We start from the raw sequence: 21507 nt of genomic DNA on the forward strand, positions 1-21507 counted from the left end.
TCTTTTTGAATTTTAAAGTCTGCTGAAAAGATGATTTTGCATTCCATATCTATTTCTATCTAGATTTCAGCAACTAGCTGACAATATTTTAACACTGTAAACAATCTGTATACAGAAACAATGACTAAATCGTTTCCTTTATATTAAAGTCATGTACGAGCGATATAGAGAAATTAAAACGATGCATCTCAGGTGCTCAGAGCTAACAATTGACATAACAAAAGGTACTCCATGCTACATCACACCTGCTGGTTTCAAAAGATCATTTATTTAAAAACACACACAAACAGGTCCAATCTCTTAAGGAAAAGGCAAAGCTCAAAACAATCAATCACCGATGATGTCTGCAAAGTGAATTTTTAGTCTCACATTTTATGGTTACCATAATGACAATATCTCTGCATATATTTTGCATAAGTTACAAATCTTTTACCTACTTCTGTTCTGACATTAATCATCAGCATGGTTCCACCAACAGTTTCAGTTTCTAATGTTTTGTGTAATATAAAAGGGAGTTTTCCACTGCTTGGCATTTCCTCTACACTGTGTCATTCAGTTTATGATTCTTCCCATGGTTTCAGTATGCCAAAATTCTAAAACTAGAGTTTCTATCACCTCTGAGACAATGCGATGATGAGAGGCAGCAGCAGAATTGCAAAGCAAGGTCCTAGGACCAGTACACCTCTACATTCTCTTGCATTTTCTTCAGCATGGAATGGATTACAGGCGTCCGGCCGTCTTCTGATTTTCTGAGATCTGAGGTGATCACATTTCAGGGAGTCATTATTTCTATAGGATCCATTGTAATTGGTCCAATAGTGCATTCGCAGCTGGCATCTAACACTTTCATGAAGAGGTTACTGGTTGGAATTTGCTGGATCACAAATGACTTGTGTGGCAGCCTTCACAGTTGATTGCTCCTGTAGTTTCCTTTTTGGTTCGTTCAGACACAAAGGCTGGATATTCAGTGTCACGTGGCTGGAGAACTTGCTTAGGTCTCTGTGCTCATGGATCCGGCCCTTCTCGCCTCCTTTTCATTGGCGAGATTGAGAGGCCATGGGAAACCTGTGCAGGTAAAGTAAAATTTGTTTCACATTTAGAAACAACAAAAAATTAAGTACCTCAACTATTAAAATTAGGTAAATTGCCCCTTTAACAATCTGCCGGCCGGCATTAAGTAGGGATGGGACTTCCGGGTTTTGGATGTGCGTGCGCATCCAAATGCGCCTGGGTTAAATCCGGAAGTGGGCGTGTTGGAGCCGGGTTGCGGTCGCGCTTCAAAAAGCTGCTTTTTTACTTCCCACCCACCCGTTCTTTGGGGTTAAAATTACCCCCAGGTATCTGTTTGCTATCGCGATTTTTGGATTTCCACAGGAGCGCTTGCCTTTGAAATTGCATTTTCCTAAATTTATTCTGCTGTCACACCCTCAGTAAGCACACAGCTTATGGTGGTTATCATTCTTAATGCTTTAGTACAGTCCTCAAGAGTTTTACACTGTGTAATTGTGCAACTATCTTGCAATCCAGAGAGGACTGCACTTGGAGGCGGAACAGCAAAATGATCTCCCCATATCAGGCAAAGGCGAAGAGGGGGTGCCAGTACAACACCTTGCAGGCAGAGATGCCTGGGATGAGTTGATTGTGCAGCGCTTTTTCTGACTTGTGCATTCCCCTCAAATGTTCCACAATCCGCTCCTGCATTAACAGTTCCTCATTTACCAGTCCTTCAACCCTGCAATAAAGAACACTGAGACCACTGAACCAAATTTCATATATATGACATCCTAACAATGAAAAGTTATTACCTTCTATGAAACTACACTGCAGCCAAAAGTACAGAATTAAAAAAGGTGAATTATTTAATGGCTCAAACAATAATAGTCTTAACATCATTTGTCACCTACGTGCCAACCCATAATGTGTTTTCTCAATTTTTTTTGAATCCCCGTATTCCTACGAGGTGCTCCCTCAGTGACTTCAGCATAGCTGGTGGAAGGCTGCTATTGCTGAAATGAGGACCCTTGAGATGCTCGTGTCCGGTGACCTATGGGAGCTTGAGCTATAGATGGCCCAACTGCAGACTGCAGAGCCTTGGCTGCTGCTGGGGCAGTCTGGCCTAGCCGGCTTTCTTGCACCATGATGGGCATTGGTTGAGGGGGTGGCCAAGGAGCAGACGCACTGTCATCCTGAGAGAAGGCAACATGTGCCACTCCCATTCTGCCATTGCCACTTCCATGGGGCTGCTGCTCATCAATCCCACTGATCTTCAAAAGAGCAGATGTCAAGAAATCAGTGACGCCTTTAAAGCCCCTATCCAAGTGGTCCTTCAGCTTATTTTTATCCAAAGTGTGGTAAGAATGTGGAACTTGCTACCACATGGAGTAGTTGAGGTGAATAACATAGATGCATTTAAGAAGAAGCTAGTCAAGCACAAGTGGGAGAAAGGAATAGTAAGATAGGCTGATAGAGTTAGATGTAGAGTGATGGGTGAAGGCTCATGTGGAGAATAAACGTTGGCATAGACCAGTTGGGCCGAATGGCCTGTTTCTGCACTATAAACTCTATATAACTATGTAACTATTCAAGGTGGTGCAGATGTTAGGGCCCAAAGTCTGAATGGCAGCTGTTTGAGCTTCAAATAAAGCTGCAAAAGCTGATGACAGGCTCAGCTGCAGTGTCCATGGAGGTGACTACAGAGACAGGTGACCATAGACAGCAGAGTGCTGATGCCCTGCGAAAGAACGAAAGAACGTCACACAAGCTGAAAGCGGACTCCTCCAAACTTTCTGACATGGTATGGCAACTCCTTGGCAGGCATTCCAATAGATTGTAGAATAGCACGTGTACCGAAAGGAGATTTCTTTTAAAAGCTGTGACCTTAGTTCAGGATCTTTATCCTCCTCAGCAGAGTTTGGAGGCAAGCTTGCCTTCTAACAAACCATCTCCTGGGCTGTCCTTTCCATTACTCCCTGCTCCTGTTCACTCGGGCTGAGTGTTTCACCAAATTCTGACCCCTCTAACTCACTTTCTAATCCACCTATGGTACTAACCTCTACCCTGGTGCTTGGGAAGGAAGGAGCACAAAATGATGTTTCTTCTGGAACTTTGCCCACCTCCAAATCCTCTTCCATGGGGTCCTGATGCTGAGAAGGATTTAGAGAAAAAGGAAAGGGACAAGAATTAGCATGGCACTGACAGGCTAGACAGTAGCAGATGGCAAACTTCACTATGTAGCATTAACTTGTCAAGGCATCTTACTGTGCAATTGCTCGAGACCAATGGAAGGGTACAAGTAATAGGTAGTCACCCTGCTTAGTGCCGCCCCATCCTTACAATCTCTGATGCTCTTCGCTCTGCAGAGATACCTGCTCCATCTATGTGAAGACCTGGATACTAGCTAGTCCTCTCCCGCCCGGTCTTGCTCCTCTCCTTTGCATTATGATCCATTTTGTTCTGCAGAAAGAGGGAGAGAGTTAGTGAGTGGATGTTGATAAGCGATGTGCTGATATGTGGGGCTGCTTCATATAGTGTGTATGCTGAGAGGAAGACGAAGCAAGTTGAAAGCAGGGTGGGGAAGTGTTCAATGAAATGAAAGTAGCTGGACTGTGAAGTGAGAAAACAGTCATCAGAGGTGATCAATGTTCGGCATTTGGTACCAGGTCAGAACAAAATGGTGTTAATGCCTGTTTGTGAAGGCAGCAAGCAACCAGTGTGTGTGTTATTGGAATGAAAAAAACAGGTGGTCCTCCTGATTGGTGTAGAAGGATATGTTGCAAGGAAAGGAAGTGTTTAGAGTGCTAGGGGAAGGAGGGGGTGGGGAGTACTGTTGCCAGGTGTAATGCAGAGAAATGGAGATATAGAATCATAGAATGGTTACAGCACAGAAGAAGCAGAAGAAGGCCATTAGGCCCATCAAGCCTATGCCGGCTTTTTGTAAGACCAATCCAGTTAATCCTATTCCCTGCTCTTTCCCCGTAGCGCTGCAAATTTTCTCCCTTCAAGTATTTATCCAATTCCTTTTTGAAAGCCACGATTGAATCTGCTTCCACCACCCTTTCAGGCAGCACATTCCAGATCATAACTACTCGCTGCGTAAAAAGGTTTTCCTCATGTCGTCTTTGATTCTTTTGCCAATCACCTTAAATCTGTGTCCTCTGGTTCTCGATCCTTCCACCAATGGGAACAGTTTCTCTTTATTTACTTTATCTAAACCCGTCATGATTTTGAACACTTCGATCAAATCTCCTCTTAACCTTCTCTGCTCTAAGGAGAACAACCCCAGCTTCTCCAGTCTATCCACATAACTGAAGTCCCTCATCCCTGGAACCATCCTAGTAAATCTTTTCTGCACCCTCTCTAAGGTCTTCACATCCTTCCTAGAGTGTGGTACCCAGAATTGGACACAATACTCCAGTTGTGGCTGAACCAGTGTTTTATAAAGGTTCATCATAACTTCCTTACTTTTGTACTTTATGCCTCTATTTACAAAGCCCAGGATCCTGTATGCTTTTTTAACCACTTTCTCAACCTGTCCTGTCACCTTCAAAGATTTGTGCACATATACCCCCAGGTCTCTCTGTTCCTGCATCTCCTTTAAAATTGTACCATTTAGTTATATTGCCTCTCCTCATTCTTCCTGCGAAAATGTATCACTTCGCACTTTTCTACATAAAATTTCATCTGTCATGTGTCTGCCCATTCCACCAGCTGTCTATGTCCTCTTGACGTCTATTACTATCCGCCTCACTGTTTACACATCCAAGTTTTGTGTCACCTGCAAATTTTGAAATTGTGCCCTGTACACCCAAGTCCAAGTCATTAATATATATAATCAAAAAAAGCAGCGGTCCTAATACCGACCCCTGGGGAACACCACTGTATACCTTCCTCCAGTCTGAAAAACAACTGTTCACCACTACTCTCTGTTTCCTGTCACTTAGCCAGTTTCGTATCAATGCTGCCACTGTTCCTTTTATTCTATGGGCTTCAATTTTGTTGATAAGCCTATTATGTGGCACTTTATCAAACAACTTTTGAAAGTCCATATGCACAACATATATGAAGACCTGTACTCACCCTTGCTGCTCTGGTCAGGTCATTGAAGTGTATTTTGCATTGAATCTAGGTCTTCAGGGTGATGTTTTGAGAATTCACTACCTCTGCCTCCTCTCGCTGATGTTTTGGTAGCTTCTTTCCATCAGATGGAAACAGAATATCCCCCCATGCCCTCACCTTCTCAACAAGAGCCTGGGGCCGCTTCCAATATTCAGATCCTTCCAGAGAAGCCACAGATGATTTTCAGCGATGTGAGTGCACCTTCCCTTTCAGAGGTACATTCACACTTTAAATAACAGGCCTGCAGGAAATCCCACCCTACAAGTGGCCATATACTGATTATGCCTTGCCCCTCCCAAAATCGCTGCAAGTCAAAGTTCACCCTTATATAATGATTTTAAAAGTAATTCACTGCTCTGACCTGTAGGAGCTACAGCTCAATACCAACTGATTACCGTAAGTAAACATCCTCAACATGGTAAAACAAGAGATCGTTAATATAATTCTAAATGTTGAAAAAGATTATTAAGATAATTTGAGTGTGGAAACTTGCCAAGACCTCTTATTATGATCCGGCACAATTTCTGCACAAGATGATTTGTTTAAACAAGGAATTCCTGTTGTGAACATCAAAAGGGCCTCTTGCAGTAAAATGTGATTTTGCTTTTGGGAGACATTACTTCCCTCAGCACAAACTAACTCCAATTAAGTTACAAATTCAAGGAAGCTTTGTAGCTTTGACTAATGCACTGTAGCTTTGAAGAGAGTTACATTTAATGTTGGGATTTTAAAAGCATAGAAAAAAGCACACAAGTTAAAAGAAGAGAAGGCTGAAACAATAGGTAGTAATGAGCTAGCTTTGATATTGTTTCTCTATAGACTGTAAATATTAAGTAATTTATTAGCTTGTGTTGGCAACTGAAATACACCTGACAGTCATTGTATTGGAAATTTTTGATCTTTTTTGTGGCTGTGAACAACATGATGGAAGAGAGACTCAAGAACACAGGCAGGCAGAGATGTTTTTTAAAATGAAAGCTGTGAGGGCTTTCTCTGAGACTAAGTTCAGAAATACTGGGGAACAGTTGGAAGTCACCTTGTTTAAGTCAAATAAGATAACTCCCTGATGTTGAGAAGACTGGTGTGTTTTTTATTTTGTAACTTTATGCCAAACTAAGTTGTATTGTTTACATTAAGTGAGTATGCTCATAACGGCTGTTCTATATGTTCACTTTACTGTGAAATTAAACCGTTTATTTATTTATATCAGGCCTTGTCTCACCAAGTGTTTTCTTGGTCTGCCTTCGGAGATTGAAGAAGAATCTGTGCGAAAGACATGAACACTCAACTTAGATCACAAGGGGATGTGATTGTTACATTCCTGGGTCACAGTATTGTGCAAGTAGATAAGAACATAATAACATAAGAAATAGGAGCAGGAGTAGGCCATAAGGCCCCTCGAGCCTGTTCTGCCATTCAATAAGATCATGGCTGATCTTCTACCTCAATTCCACTTTCCCACCCTGTCCCCATATCTCTTGATTCCCTTAGTGTCCAAATATCCATCGATTTCAGTCTTGAATATACTCAATGACTGAGCATCCACAGCCTCTGGGGTAGAGAATTCCAAAGATTCACAACTCTCTGAGTGAAGAAATTTTTCCTCATCTCGGTCCTAAATGGCCGACCATTTATCTTCAGACTATGACCCCTAGTTCTAGACTCTCCAGCCAGGGGAAACAGCCTCTCAGCATCTATCCTGTCAAGCCCTCTAAGAATTCCATACGTTTCAATGAGATCACCTCTCATTCTTCTAAACTCCAGAGAACATAGGCTCATTCTACTCAATCTCTCCTCATAGGACAACCCCCTCATCCCAGGAATCAATCTAGTGAACCTTCGTTGCATCCCCTCTAAGGCAAGTATATCCTTCCTTAGGTAAGGAGTCCAAAACTGTACACAGTACTCCAGGTATGGTCTCATCAGAGCCCTATATAATTGCAGCAGGACATCCTTACTCTTGTACTCCAAACCCCTTGCAATAAAGGTTAACATGCCATTGGCTTCCTAATTGCTTGCTGTATCTGCATGTTAACTTTCTGTGATTCATGTATAGGGCCACCTAAATCCCTCTGACTACCAACATTGATTAGTCTCTCACCTTATAAAAAATATTCTGCTTTTCTATTCTTCCTACCAAAGTGGATAATTTCACATTATACTCCATCTGCCACCTTCTCGCCCATTCACTTAACCTATCTATGTCCCTTTGCGGACTCTTTGTGTCCTCCTCACAGCTTACTTCCCAACCTAGCTTTGTATCATCAGCAAACTTGGATACATTACACTCGGGTCCCCTCATCTAAGTCATTGATATAGATTGTAAACAGCTGAGGCACAAGCACTGATCCTTGTGGCACCCCACTAGTTACAAACTGCCAACCTGTTTATTCCTACTCTTTGTTTTCTGTCCGTTAACCAATCCTCTATCTATGCTAATATATTACCCCAATCCCATGAGCCCTAATATTGTGTAACAACCTCATATGTGGCACCTTATCGCCTTTTGAAATTCCAAATATACCAAAGCCACTAGTTCCCCCTTATCTACCATGCTAGTTACATCCTCAAAAAACTCTAATAGATTTGTCAAACACGATTTCCCTTTCATAAAACCATGTTGAATCTGTCTAATCATATTATGATTTTCTAAGTGCCCTGTTACTAAGTCCTTAATAATAGATTCTACCATTTTCCCTACTACTGATGCCAGGCTCAGTGGCCAGTAGTTCCCTGTTTTCTCTCAATCTCCTTTCTTGAATAGCGGGGTTACATTTGCTACCTTCCAATCCATGGGGACTGTTCTAGAATATAGGGAATTCTGGAAGATCAAAACCAATGCATTCACTATCTCTGCAACCACCTCTTTTAAAACCCTAGAATGTAGGCCATCAGGTCCAGGGGATTTGTCGGCTTTTAGTCCCATTAATTTCTCTAATGCTTTTTCTTTTTTTTAATTCGTTCATGGGATGTAGGCATTGTTGGCAAGGCCAGCATTTATTGCCCATCCCTAATTGCCCTTGAGAAAGTGATGGTGAGCCGCCTTCTTGAACTGCTGCAATCCGTGTGGTGAAGGTTCTCCCACAGTGCTGTTAGGTAGGGAGTTCCAGAATTTTGACCCAGCGACAATGAAGGAATATTTACTAATATTTACTAATGTTAATTGTTTTAAGTTCCTCACTCTCATTATACCCTTGGTTCTCCATTATTTCCAGTATGTAATAGGGCAGTGTGGGTCCACATCCTTAAAAATAATATATTCAAACCATTAACAGCAGCAATTGATGGCACTGAATCCTAGAAGATATCTATGCCAAATCTGAATTTGTAACAGTGCTTTAAATTCAAACTTGTTGTCAACATGCTGGCTGTTCTTTTCTGTCATTGAATGCTTAGCAGTGTAGAGCAGATATATTTCCTGCCACATTAAGCTCCTTGTCTACCTTCTAATGGCTTTTTTCTGTTTTGGGGCATTTTGATGTTTGCAGCAATGTATCAATTAATGCCTCTGGTAGAACTTTCTCCTGATGTTTTACTAACTTGCTGGTACAGTACCTGGCTCTCTACCACTTTTTGATCTAGTGTTCTGGTTGAACATGTTTATTTTAAAGGTCAGTGGTCCCTGATGGTATTCTTCACTATGGGTCTTGCCCATATACTTCAGTTTCTCAATTTAAAAATTGGAAATGTAAATACTTGCATATTCATATCATTGGCATATTATGTTACTTATATAACATGCCCAGTAATTTCAGCAATGCACAATTTCAGCATAGTAATCATTATCTAGGCTCTTGAGTAGAACCAAATGTAGAAAACGGTCCCATTGCAAATGTAATGTAACAGGCCAGTTATACTACAGGTGCCTGTAGAATCTGATGCACTGCTGTCAAACTTTGATTCTGCTTGAAAGACTTGGATTTATATGGCACTTTAAAAAGTCTCAGATACATCTCATCACTTCACATACAATGAATCACTTTGAAGTTCAGTAACTGCTGTTACGTTGGCAAACAGAGCAGCCATTTTATGCACAAACAAAATCCCACAAATAGAAAATGTTAAGAGTGACCAGTTAATCTGTTTTTTTGCTGGTATTGGTTGAGGGAAGAATGTTGGTTAGAGTACAAGGAGCAAACCCTGCTCTTTTTCAAGTAATGTCTGGGGATTCAACCTCCATCTACACCTCCAGAACAAACAGACCAGGCCTAGATTTGCAATCTTAAAATATGGACTGCTGCCAGTTCTGCTCAGTAACACAGGAGCTCTGTGCATGTGTGCAAACATGCCTGCATAGAGTCTTGCTTGCCAGCCAGGTAATTTGTACAATGAGACAGAGCTGACATCCTCTCTGGACCTTAACATTTTACTTTATTTTTAAAGATACACTACTGGGATGGCAAAGACTTGAAGGCTGAGATCTGACTGGCTCATGGTGGCCAGGGTTTTGGCCATCATTTTCGCCCTTGTAAGCTGCCCCACAGTATAAATAGAGTAACTATACCAAAAGAACAAAATCTCAAAAACATAAAACTGCTTTAAAAGTCTGTCAGGCTGCCATTAAGTTCAAGGCAGAAGAGTTTTGAGGTTTGTCTCAGAATATCACGTGGCACACACGTGCCGTGAGAGCCCTTTGCCCGTACTTTTAATAGCTTACTGCACTTTGGGATGGTACCCATAGACTGGAAGGAGGCTAGTGTAGTACCCATCCTTAAAAAAAGGAGGCGAGACGGACCCGGGTAACTGTAGGCCCATTAGTTTGACATCAGTAATAGGAAAGATGCTTGAGGAAATAATTGGAGATGTAATATATGTGGACAGGACAAATGCTCAACATACATACACCCTTCAGGGAAAAGCATTAAAGCAGGTGGAGAAAAAAAGAGATCTGGGCATTCTAGTGCATAGATCTCTAAAGGTTCATGAGCAATGCCGTGGAGCGATAGCTTGAGTGAGTAGGGTGTTGGGGTGCATTTATAGGACAATTGACTATAAGACAAAGCATATTATGTTGTACTTGTACAAGACCTTGGTCAGGCCTCAGTTAGAATACTGTGTCCAGTTTTGGTCTTCTCACATAGTGGGTGATATTGAGGCTTTGGATAGGGTGCAGAGGAGGGTCACAAGACTAATTCCCAGTGTAAAGCATCATAGTTATCAAGATAGGCTAAAAGAACTGGGACTCCACACTTTAGAGAACGTAGACTTAGGAGTGATCTGATCAAGGTTTATAAGATGATGAAGGGAATAGGTTGTGTTTGAGTTGACAGTTTTTTCCAATTAAATAGGTTAGGGAGGGCCAAGGGTCACAATTTTAAGTTGTATAAGGCCAGATCTAGATTAGATATGTGGAGATCGTTCTTTTCCAAAGAATAGTGGACCTCTGGAACAGGCTGGCGGCTTGTGCGGTGGACGCTGATTCACTGAATTCATTCAAGCGAGAGCTGGACCTGTTTCTGGCTGGAGCGGAGATCACCTCTTACAAAAGGTAGGTAATGCATAGAATTATCAGGGCTAGAGTGATCTCCTGACTAATTTTGATCGCCTAAGTGGGGGGTCGGAGAGGAATTTCCTAGATTTTCTCCCCCCAAATTGGCCTGAGTTTTTATCTGTTTTTTTTGCTTTTCCCAGGAGATCACATAGTTTTGTGTGGGGTGGGGAGTGTACACCATTGTGTTGGACAGACTGGATAGACCAGAGGGTCTTTTCCTGTCCAACATTGTTCGTATCATCAGCCATGTTGAGCTGATTTTTGAAGAGGAAGTGATGAAGGTTGCCCTTGCAAACACTCCATTTGTCATTTGCTTGATACAAGTGTGCACTGCTGATTGGGTGGTCTGGCAGACTCTTGTAAAGGTCCAGTAGCATAAAAGCTCAATGTTGTGGTAAACTTCACTCCTGTGGGAAGAGCCATCCTTTTCTAGATTAATTGTGTGATACCTTTCCTGTGAAGAAGAGGCAGCAAAGACAGATCTGCTCTCATGTCCAGCTAGGTGTGTGTGGGGTTGTAAATTTGGATTTTGTGATAATGAATGCCGACTTCCACCCCCATAGCATTGCCAGTCTCCGCCCCTGCCTCAGCCTATCTACTGCTGAAACCCTCATCCATACTTTTATTACTTCCAGGTTTGACTATTCCAATGCTCTCGCAGCCTGCCTCCTTTAAGACATTCCTTAAAACCTACCTCTGACCAAGCTTTTAGTCAGCCCTCCTAATATTTCATTCAGTTTTTGTCTGATTATGCTCCTGTGAAGCACCTTGGGATGTTTTCCTACATTAAAGGTGCTATATAAATGCAAGTTGTTGTTGTAGTGATGGGTGTGGATATAATAGCTTGGATGTTGTTGCAATTGTAACTGTTGTCCACTCCTGAACTTGTTTTCCTCATCTAGGTCATGTAGTGCCATTGGAACCATGAAAGGAATTCCTATCCTCACCATTTCGTTTGCTGCAAATATGGGTGTGCTCAACAAAGTGGGCGGAACTGCCAAAAACACATGAAATTCAGCAAGGAATAATTTGCATAATTCCGAGCCTCTAATAAAGCTTCTGGTCATTCACAGGTCAGGCTCGGGGGCATGGGCCTGATGGTCAGATTTTACAATCGCTTCTTGCCACTAGCACAGTCTCACAAAATTGCTCCTATAAGGTGAACCTCACAGTAATTAAGTTACAAAGTCTGATTTCATGTCTGCATAAACATACTTTGCTATATTTGCAGGAAACAACATAATTAAAATATTACCATGAGAAATATACATCACATCTGAAAGTTTCACATGTGCAAATGTATGTCACATTTGTGCCTAATTGGCTCAAATATTATATTCATAAAAAAGGAACACACCACAGTTGACTGAACCATATTGATTACCCAAAATATTACTGAGTAGGTGAACCAATGAAATTACTTAAATAATTTATTTACACTTGTCAGCTGCCATTTTCCTTCATCACTCAGGTCAATGTATACAGCTAAAAATGACATAAAAAGAAATATAATGGCTCGGATTTTGCTCTGAGCCAGCCGTTCGTTAGAAATGCACTTGGCCACAGACTTTCTATGGGCTTTTGCACAGCAAGTTACTGTAAATTAGAGATCCAAACAGCACTGGTACTTTCTACAGGGCATCTGGGACCTGTGTGAACAAGGCAAACAGCTGTGTATCTCCTTAACCAATCAGATTGAAGAATTGTTAATGAGCAGCGCAGAGTCTGAACCAGGAAGTGTCAGTTAGAATAGTGAATTCAATGTCAAATTAGGTACAGAAAACAAAATAAAGAGAGGGAATAAAAGATTGGATTAAGAGAGAGAGATAAAAGAGACAAAAAAAAGTTTTTAAAAATATATTTTAAAAAAAATCTCCAACAATAATTAAAAGCTGAAGGAATGAGACTCCACGCTTGTAAAAGTTAATTTTCAGTGCCAAAGAGGTTGTATGGTAGTAATTAAGACTTAACACGCATTAAAAGGGTACTTATGCTGGAATGGACAAGCCCTAACTTTTTTTGGCGAGTTTAGTCTGTATCTATCAGGTAAGTACAGGAACTTCACGCCATTTAATACATTTGAATGGTGAGTCAGACGGTGAGATGCCGTTTTCGCGCAGCTTTTGGAGGAGCAGGACATCTCAGACAGCAACTTCCAGATTTCCACATTTAGCTGTGCATGTGCGGTCGCCAGAAGTTGCTATTTGATTTGCACATAAATAACAGTGAATGCTTTTAGCCTCATGGTCATTTTTATAGCAAAATCCGGCTCATTAAGAATTACACAAAAATCAGCAAACTTAAAATGAAAATTGATCAATTGAATTTAGAAATAGTTGTACGAAAATGTTCCTATTTTGTGTCTGAGCTGTGGGAAGTAGAACAAGAAATAAATGTTTCATAATGTAAATAACTATGAAGATGTTTTGGGGAGGGAAGAACAAAAAATTACTTCCATCATAAGCAAGTCTTGTAAAATGGTGCGTCGTGTCACGAATATTGTATCCATGAAGCCTGTTTCTTTCAGCATTAGTAAACTGTGTAACTCGTAAATTTGCTAATCGGGTTCTAAAGAGATATGTTGGCTGCCATACCATGAACCAGTAGGGTGATAGTGTGATACAGGCAGTGGGGGTATATTATGAATTTAAAAATAAAGTCAAAAGAAATGTTATATTTAAAGTAAATTAGAAAGGGCAGCCTAGAGGCCTTAGGTGTAGATGAAATGGAGACTAGCAGGAATAAGTAGGAATCCAGTTTATTAGTTTTGGAGGGGAGGCAGGAGAGTAAAAGCCAGAAAGACCCTAGAAAAGCAGGAAAAATTACATTTATCATATTTTTAAAAACCATAAAAGAAATCAAGAAAAATTAAAACTTCATTGAAGAGAAAGCAAGCTGGTGGACAGAGTCTCTGAAAATTTCCAAAAAGCTGGGGAACTGGAGCTTTTGAAGCTCTTTATTAAATGGTTGAAGTGTGCAGCTGCAGCTATGTCTGTGTGACAGGTAGCTTTATAATGGAAATTCTATTGAGGTGCCACCCAGAGGCATGACACAACAGTGATGCACAAATAAGGAGTGCGTGCCACTGTTTCTAGTGATAGGAAATGTTTTGGCTGCAGTGACTATGGTAAGAACAGTTCATTCTACCAGCTTACCCATGAGCAATGCCATGGGCGATCTATCCCTAAAGTTATAAGTTCTGATAAGATATCATACTGGAAATATTCATTTAACTTTTTCTTTTAGATGCTGACCAACTTGGTTTGCATTTCAACAATTTTTGTTTTTAATTTCTGGTATTCAAAATTGTTGTTTCAATTTCCAATTAGTTTTTAAGTAACGGTGGTAGTTCTGGAATCTACATTAATGGTGAAAAGAAATTTTCCTATAACAAATGTTGACAGTTTTGTTGTAATAGGAATAGTAATTCATTGCATTTTGTGCAATGGTGCCAGAGAGAACGTTGCCAACGCTCCATATGAAGAAGCCATGGTTGAGTTGTTCAGGATGAAGAGTTTAGAAGGTATTGGAACTGTGGAGGTTAGAGAAAGAGGCAGAACTAGCATATTAAACATTACAGTGCGTGGAATAATGATACAGTACCCAATTAGATAAATGTGCTTACGTACTTAGAAGTACGATCTGTTCTTTTCGCAGAACAAATGGACCAGCTGCACCCAAAGAAAGTAGATACGTTGATAAGGAAGCACAGGATGAGGAAGGAATAGCAGTGGTGGGAATTGATGAGGGGCCAGTTGGTACAGGGTAGAAGCGCAGTATGCTGGGCCCATATTGAGTTGTATGAGGATACAAACCTTAGCATGGAAGCTGGTAGAGCAGCAGTATGGTAGTCAGCAGTTGCTTGTCTCCTTTTGTGTAGACATTGAAAGGTGGTCTTGGTTAAATGAGGGAAATCTAATATCAGGACATATTGAAATTTTCCACCAGCGATGCTATGGAACATTGGTTGTCTGTGCTGCAGTCTATTATTGAGCATGTGGCAACATCAGTGGTGTCTGCCGTGCAAACCTCACATATGCAAACTATGAGCACAGTATCAGTTATTTCTTATGAATGCAGCAAAGACTTTGAAATCGGAATTCCAGGGCTAGCTTCAATTCACTTAGAGAATGTTTTCAGGCAACAATAACAGAGCGATTCCAAAGCCTGATTCATTCCAAAACATTATGAGAGGGCACCATGAGAAGATGCTCTCCAGAAGTGGCCTGTGTATGTAAGCACAGGAGCAGCTGATTGACACACAGGTTAGTGACAATTCTGTGCTTTCACTTAGCCCTGCAGTGGGCACTGCCTCTGAAATCACTGAGCCAACAGCAACAGGAACCCCTAGCACATAGGCAGGTCCATTAAGAGTGAATTACAGATACTGTAGAGCTAGAGAATATTCTGTAGCCATTTCAAATTGCCAAATGGAACCAACTGCCAGTGGTTTAACTCGGGGAGCACTTAATAATAGGCACATCCACAATTAACAAGAGGTTCATGACACTTGGGCCAGACAAGGTAGCAAAGCATACATAAGCATTGCATAACTTAGTAAAATTAATAATTTTTTTTATTGTCTTGCAGTCTGCCATTCTTTCAATCTGCACAAAATAAAGCATCAGTGGCCATATTTTCTGCTGATAAAATCCATGTAAATGAACGTTAATATAGGTGGAAAACCAAGATAAAAGCAGCAGCATACCTCCCGAATTTCCACTATTTCCATCTTTAACCACACCTGCTATTTCCATATCAACTTTCAGTCATGTCAAAATAGTATTAGTTTATACCAACATTCTATGTGTTCAATCTGAACTCAGGACAATTAATGGATTCTCACACTGACAGGTGCATTTTCTGATGGAAATTCTACAATTGTGTACTGTGCTTAGTAACTAACCAGGAGCTATCCTTTTGTCAAAACAGCTTTTCAGCAGAGAGCTGGCTGAAGCAATGAGTAGCAGATTTGGAGAATGCAGGGCATGTTACTATTGATATTGTTGATCTTACCTTGCAGCATTGGAAGAGCATCACATAATTTATGTCATTGCCATTAAAGTAATAGTTGTTTTTCATTCAGAACTTTGATAATTTGTCACTTATGACATCAGGCAAGTCATTCCTTTTATGGAGAAGACAGATATATTTAACAAATGGAGTTGTAAGTTTCAACTTCTTGCATTTGAGAATGAAATAGCTCACACAAGTTGAATGTATGAAAAGCTTAGCTGTCCAATGTTATTAAACTATACGAGATTAAATGTTACTTCATATAATTGTAAGAATTAATCTTTTCTACTGCCTTAGTAATGGCATATTTCAGAACCTGCTAAGAGGACTATACTTTCCAGTGCTATGTAGATGTTATGCCTCGCTATTCTTAGAGTTGACGTGTGCGGTTCACTGATAATTGCATACAACACATAATGATCCTCAGATTGCCTGGGAGTTGAGCCAAATCAGGCCAGCAATGTCAGCAGTGGCATGCCATCCATTCCCCCCTCTCCCCCAAAATCTGTCACTTGGGGATTTTTGTGGGTTGCCCCTTCAGACCAGAAAGCTCACTCACTTCTTAAATAATGAAATCCCCTAGGACATTCAAAGATGGATTTACCTAAGCTTCTTTCATAACGGGTTAAGTGCCACGCTGATGCTGCCACCTCCGAAAATGTAAATTTTGTGCAGCCAGTGGAAACTACAAAGTAAATTTGCTAGATAAGCAAAAGTTGGCAGCCGAGAAAACCGGTTTATTTAGGATTTCCCACGGCTGGCTCACTTTGGGCTTGTTGGGAGCCAGCTGCACTAGCATGAGTCTCATGCAATATAAAAGCAGTTCTAGTTTGCAGTTCATTTTGGCTAGTTGTAGTTCTGTCATTGTTTTTTACTTTCATGTGATGCTAATGGACTTTGCTATTACTTTTCTTAAGCAGCTTTTACAATGCACCCTGGATTCTCAGAAAAGTGAGTTAACTGAACCATTCCACTGCACTTAATTTTGTAATATACAGCTAGTATTCCTGTAAATTGGCTGCACTATGGGGCCCAACATTCTACCTATATGCTGAGCTAACCATGACAGTTTAATAGCATGCACATAGTAATGTTATGAGTGAGATTGGTGGCAGCCAAGAAGACCCAGTGAAAAACAACTCTTCCTTGCCGCCAGTCTAAAAAAATCTCGTAGGTTTACGCTGATGTGGCTGCTCGCAGCAGAAAACCTACACTACCGGAACCAGTGACTGAAGAGCAGTATAAAAGTAGCTCTCCTTAAATGCATGTTATGGTAGTTGAGAAATGTCACAATGGCTATATTACTGCTTTCTCTGGATTGGCCAGATTTCTGGTGCTAGCAATAGTGAAATATTGAGCAAAGAACTCTACCACTGGAAAACAGGGGTGATTTCAGTTGAACAATGTTAATGTAAAATATTTCAGAAAAAAGATCTATTAATATTTCTGTTCCTAAAACTAGAAATGTGGCCAGAATTGTCCAAAAGCTAAACAAAATGTGCGCAGTTTGCAGCAAAAATTAAACTGATAAATTTATTTTATTTTAAACAGGCGCCATTCAATACACATCTTTTAATAAAATACATCAAATATGTTGTTTGTGATACTGTTATTGATCATCAATGTGTGCAATTCATTGATTTAATTTGGAAACATACCATAAAGTTTAAACACACACTATAAATATTTTCTTCACAGTTGACCACACCATCCTCCTCCAACACCTCTCATCCATCTTCCAGCTGGGTGGGACGTCCCTCACCTGGTTCCATTCCTATCTATCCAGTCGTAGCCAGAGAATCATCTGCAGTGACTTCTCTTCCTGCTCCCGCACCATTATCTCTGGAATGTCCCAAGGATCTATCCTTGGCACCCTGCTATCAGCGACATCATTTGAAAACATAACGTCAGGTTCCACATTACGCTGATGACACCCCTGCTCTACCTCACCACCACTTTTCTTGACCCATCCACTGCTTTTGATTTGTCACGCTGCATGTCCGGCATCCAGTATTGGATAAGCAGAAATTTCCTTCAATGAAATATTGGGAAGACTGAAGCCATTGTCTTCGGCCCCCGCCACATACTCCATTCCCTAGACACAGACTCCATCCCTCTGCCTGGCCACTGTCAGAGGCTGAATTGGACCATTCTTAACCCTGGCATCCTAGTTGACCCTGAGTTAAGCTTCCGATCCCATATCCTCATATCAAGGCCATCTACTTTCACCTCCATAATATCGCCCATCTCTGCCCCTGCCTCAGCTCATCTGCTGCTGAAACCCTTATCCATGCCTTTGTTTCCTCTAGACTCGACTATTCCAATGATCTCCTGGCCAGCCTCCAACCTTGCACCTTCCGTAAACTTGAGTTCATTCGAAACTGTGTTGCCTGTATCCTAACTCACACCAAGTCCCCGTTCACCCATCAACCTTGTGCTCACTGCCCTACATTGGCTCCCAGTCCGGCAACACCTCGATTTTTAAATTATCATTGTTTTCAAAATCCCTCACCTCTTCCTATCTCTGTAACCTCCTTCATCCTATTTTTGAATAGTCACTGCCAACTACTGTCTAGGCTCACTCGGAGAGGTACAAGACAATCTGAGATCTCTGCGCTCCTCCAATGCTGGCCTCGTGCGCATTTCCGATTTTCATCACTGCACCATTGGTGGCTGTGCCTTCAGCTGCCTAGGCCCTAATGTTTGGAATTCCCACCCCATATCCCTCTGCCTTTCTCTCCTCCTTTAAGACGCTTCTTAAAACCCACCTCTTCGACCAAGCTTTTGGTCACCTGTTCTAATAATTATGTGGCTCAGTGTCAAATTTTGTTTGATAACCCTTCTGTGAAGCGCCTTCGGACATTTTTCTACATTAATATAATGTAGAAAAATGCATGTTGTTGAAAGAGTAGGGGAGTGGATAACTTTTTCAAAGAGCTGGCACGGGCTCAATGGACCAAATGGCCTCCTTCTTTGTTGTCTGATTCTATGATATTCTGTTTATCTTGAAAAGTTATCATCTTACATTAAAAAAGAAAAATCAGCCAGGATTCCGTTTCTATCATCTATCTAATGGCACGGCCGGAAAGTGCATGTGCATGGCTGTCCAGTGAGAACAAGATCAGGCTTGTCTAGGTGCACCTTATTTTTGAATAGTCGCTGCCAACTACTGTCTAGGCTCACTCGGAGAGGTACAAGACAATGCTTACAGCATATGCAACTGGCTGGAGTCATGTCCCAGCACATCAGTATCTTCTATCTTCAGGAGAGGGGGAGGGGAGATTGTAAAGACATTAAAGTGGAAGTCAACTGTTTATCTGGTATCAATCTTGGCCCTATGCATTATCCACGTGCAAATATTTTCCAGGGAACACTGACTGACATTCCTTCATTCTAGTCCAGATATCTCACAGCTGTGACTGAGATCAGCTAACTCAACATTGACTGAACTTCATTGCAGGTGAAACATTGGGATGTTTCTGGAAGAATAATAAGGATCTTAATAAAGGCAAATTCTTGCTTTCTTTTTTTAAATCCTTTCTGATCTGAATGGCTCAGGCTAACATCAAGCAGGGCATTTACCCACTGAGATAGCATAGGATCTTCACACTGCCTTTTATGATTTGTGAATCCAAGGTACAACTTACAATAGTGTAACCTGTATGGCACTTTTCAGAGTACATGGCAAAAATAAAATTATAACAATTATGAACTACTGCATTTTAAACTGTGAAGTATACTAACCTTAAACTTCAACCAGACCATCATGAAATTTATAGCAGCTCAGTAACTGGTTATCACAGAACTGTGAATATCTTAAAAATGTATTTATTTTGTCTGGGTCCTCCAAGCACCTCTATAAACATATTTGTTTGGAAACTGGTGTAATTAACACTGATGTATTTAAAGGCCATTTCTGGATACAGTACTCAGAATACAGATTTAAGGCTTTTTACAGAAAAATGTTACATGAGGTTTTGACAAACAGGATCCATTGCCAATAAGAAATGAGAAGTATGTTTGCCAACTTTGCCCTAAATTCAAAATCGCTTATTTTCCTTTTCTCTTTTATAGGATCCACTTTAGTTCACTGAATAAAAAGTAGGCTTCTGTCAGAGCTGTGAACCCTCCAGGGTGTGCACAAGAGTAGTCTGAGGGGCCTGGCTAACGATTTTTCCTCCTTCCTCCCTTGTGAGGAAACAGATGGGTTACATTTGACACTAATCAAGGTGACCTGGTCAAGATCCAAAGCACAATGTGTGGGGAATTATGGGCATAAGCCCTCATTGTACAATAGTCGGTGGTGCAGTAAGTTGGTTCACCAATCTTCTGTGCCACAGGACCACTCTAACTAAGTGCAGTGATTTAGGCCATGAAATAAATGTTTCAATTGAAAAAAAACACTTTCGCAGGCAAAATCTGGAACTGTTCGATCCCTGCAGTGAGGGGAAAATTTGGATTTGAGTTTTCTGTTTTGAACTCCTGCATGATTTAAAAAGAAACACACACACACAGTTGAACTTTAAAACGCTTAATTGTGAAAGGCAGTGGATGTGAAATGCTCAGCATGTTGTCCCCCCTCTCCCTCTCTCCCATATAGCTACACACCTGACTCCATGACACACAGCTGCTCTGGGTGTGGCGCTGAGGTCAGTTGCACTCTTCCTGCCAGTGCGCTACCCTCCCGCCGCAGCCGGTCGTACGTAGTGAACATTTTTTTTCCCACCGGCAAGGCCGCCGCCGTCTCACCGCCTGCAGAGTTCACCTCCTCGGGATATCCCGGCGACGGATTGGGGTCCACTACTTTTTTTTTTGTTTTGCACTTTTGCCCGTCGCTTCTGGTGCCCGTCCTCGCCAGGGGGTGCGGCTACTTTACTGGAAGCGCATTCTACCCTCCTCCGTTTGGTGAGTCAGAGGCTCGGGTTGAAAGTATTGCAGTTTAACTGCAGGAAGAGAAGACGAAAGGGGGGGGGGGAGAAGGAGTGGAGTGGACCGGACCGGACCTGAGTAAGAGCTTAAAAACTGTGGGTTTTTTTTTTCTGTTGTTGTGTGAACTGAGTGGGGAGGAAAGAGACTTGAACCAAGTAAGTGAGAAGCGGAAGTAAAAGAGACAAGAAATAAAACTTTTTTTGTGAATGAAGAGGAGAATGTAAAACTCACGGTTAAGTTGCCGAGGGCGGGAGGGGGCCGCGCGCTGCGACGGTTGGGAAAGTTCCGTTTGGAACTCTTTTGGAAGTTTAAATGGCTGCTGCGCGGCTCGAGCGACTCGGGACGGATCCTTATCTCGGGGGCGCCCCCATTGACTCTCCGCGGTCTGTGCTTCACTTTCGGTTCCGTTTGACATCTCACTGAGTTTTTAAAGAATTTCCTTTAACGGACCCCATGATTTCCGCGGTTGCGGTTCGAGGCACGGATTTATTTATATATATATATATATATTTTTTTTTTTCTTCGTGGTTGGAAGTGATTGTTGAGGGAGCGCAGTCACTCCGGACTCTTCCGCCCATGTTAGGCCCACATCCTCCTCCTGGTATTGTTCTCGGACACCGAGCCCTGGATAGGGAGGAGTGAGTGAGTGAGTGGATGGGTGGGCATTGGGCTGAGAGCTCGGGTCAGCCTGCCCCCGTAACAGGCACCTCTCGGGATCTGTAGACATTTAGCCTAAAACTCGGCTCAGCTTTTGGGTGCACAGTCTGACTCGTTAAGCCTTTATTTGAGGGAATCTGACTTCCTCCTCTCCCCCCCCCCCCCCCCCCCCCAAAAAAAATTCGTCTCGTTCTTTGGTGTAGAGTCCCAAAGTGCTCTATGAATTTCAAATGTGACCCATTGCTTTTAACTTTAAACCAATTAAACTGGGCTTTCAGACGCGAAACTGGACGCTTTCA

General features: G+C 41.6%; 1 protein-coding gene and 1 long non-coding RNA gene across 4 annotated transcripts in view; one reads left to right on the plus strand and one right to left on the minus strand.

Annotated features, from left to right (window-relative positions):
• Positions 1-284: 284 nt before the first annotated feature.
• Positions 285-21021, minus strand: LOC137332539 (uncharacterized). The gene is made up of 4 exons (XR_010965692.1): positions 20783-21021; positions 3308-3453; positions 3051-3143; positions 285-1065 (listed from the first exon to the last, which is right to left on the minus strand). It is a non-coding gene; the product is annotated as an uncharacterized lncRNA (long non-coding RNA).
• The window catches only part of ctnna1 (catenin (cadherin-associated protein), alpha 1), a 146710-nt gene continuing 145536 nt past the window's right edge, over positions 20334-21507 (plus strand). The window contains exon 1 of one of the 3 annotated variants that reach the window (XM_067996449.1): positions 20334-20527. The gene's annotated coding sequence lies outside the window, so the exon portion shown is untranslated. The other 2 variants (XM_067996448.1, XM_067996447.1) reach the window with 2 other exon arrangements.

The sequence above is a fragment of the Heptranchias perlo genome, chromosome 14 (assembly GCF_035084215.1).
Source record: "Heptranchias perlo isolate sHepPer1 chromosome 14, sHepPer1.hap1, whole genome shotgun sequence".
Taxonomy (NCBI): domain Eukaryota; kingdom Metazoa; phylum Chordata; class Chondrichthyes; order Hexanchiformes; family Hexanchidae; genus Heptranchias; species Heptranchias perlo.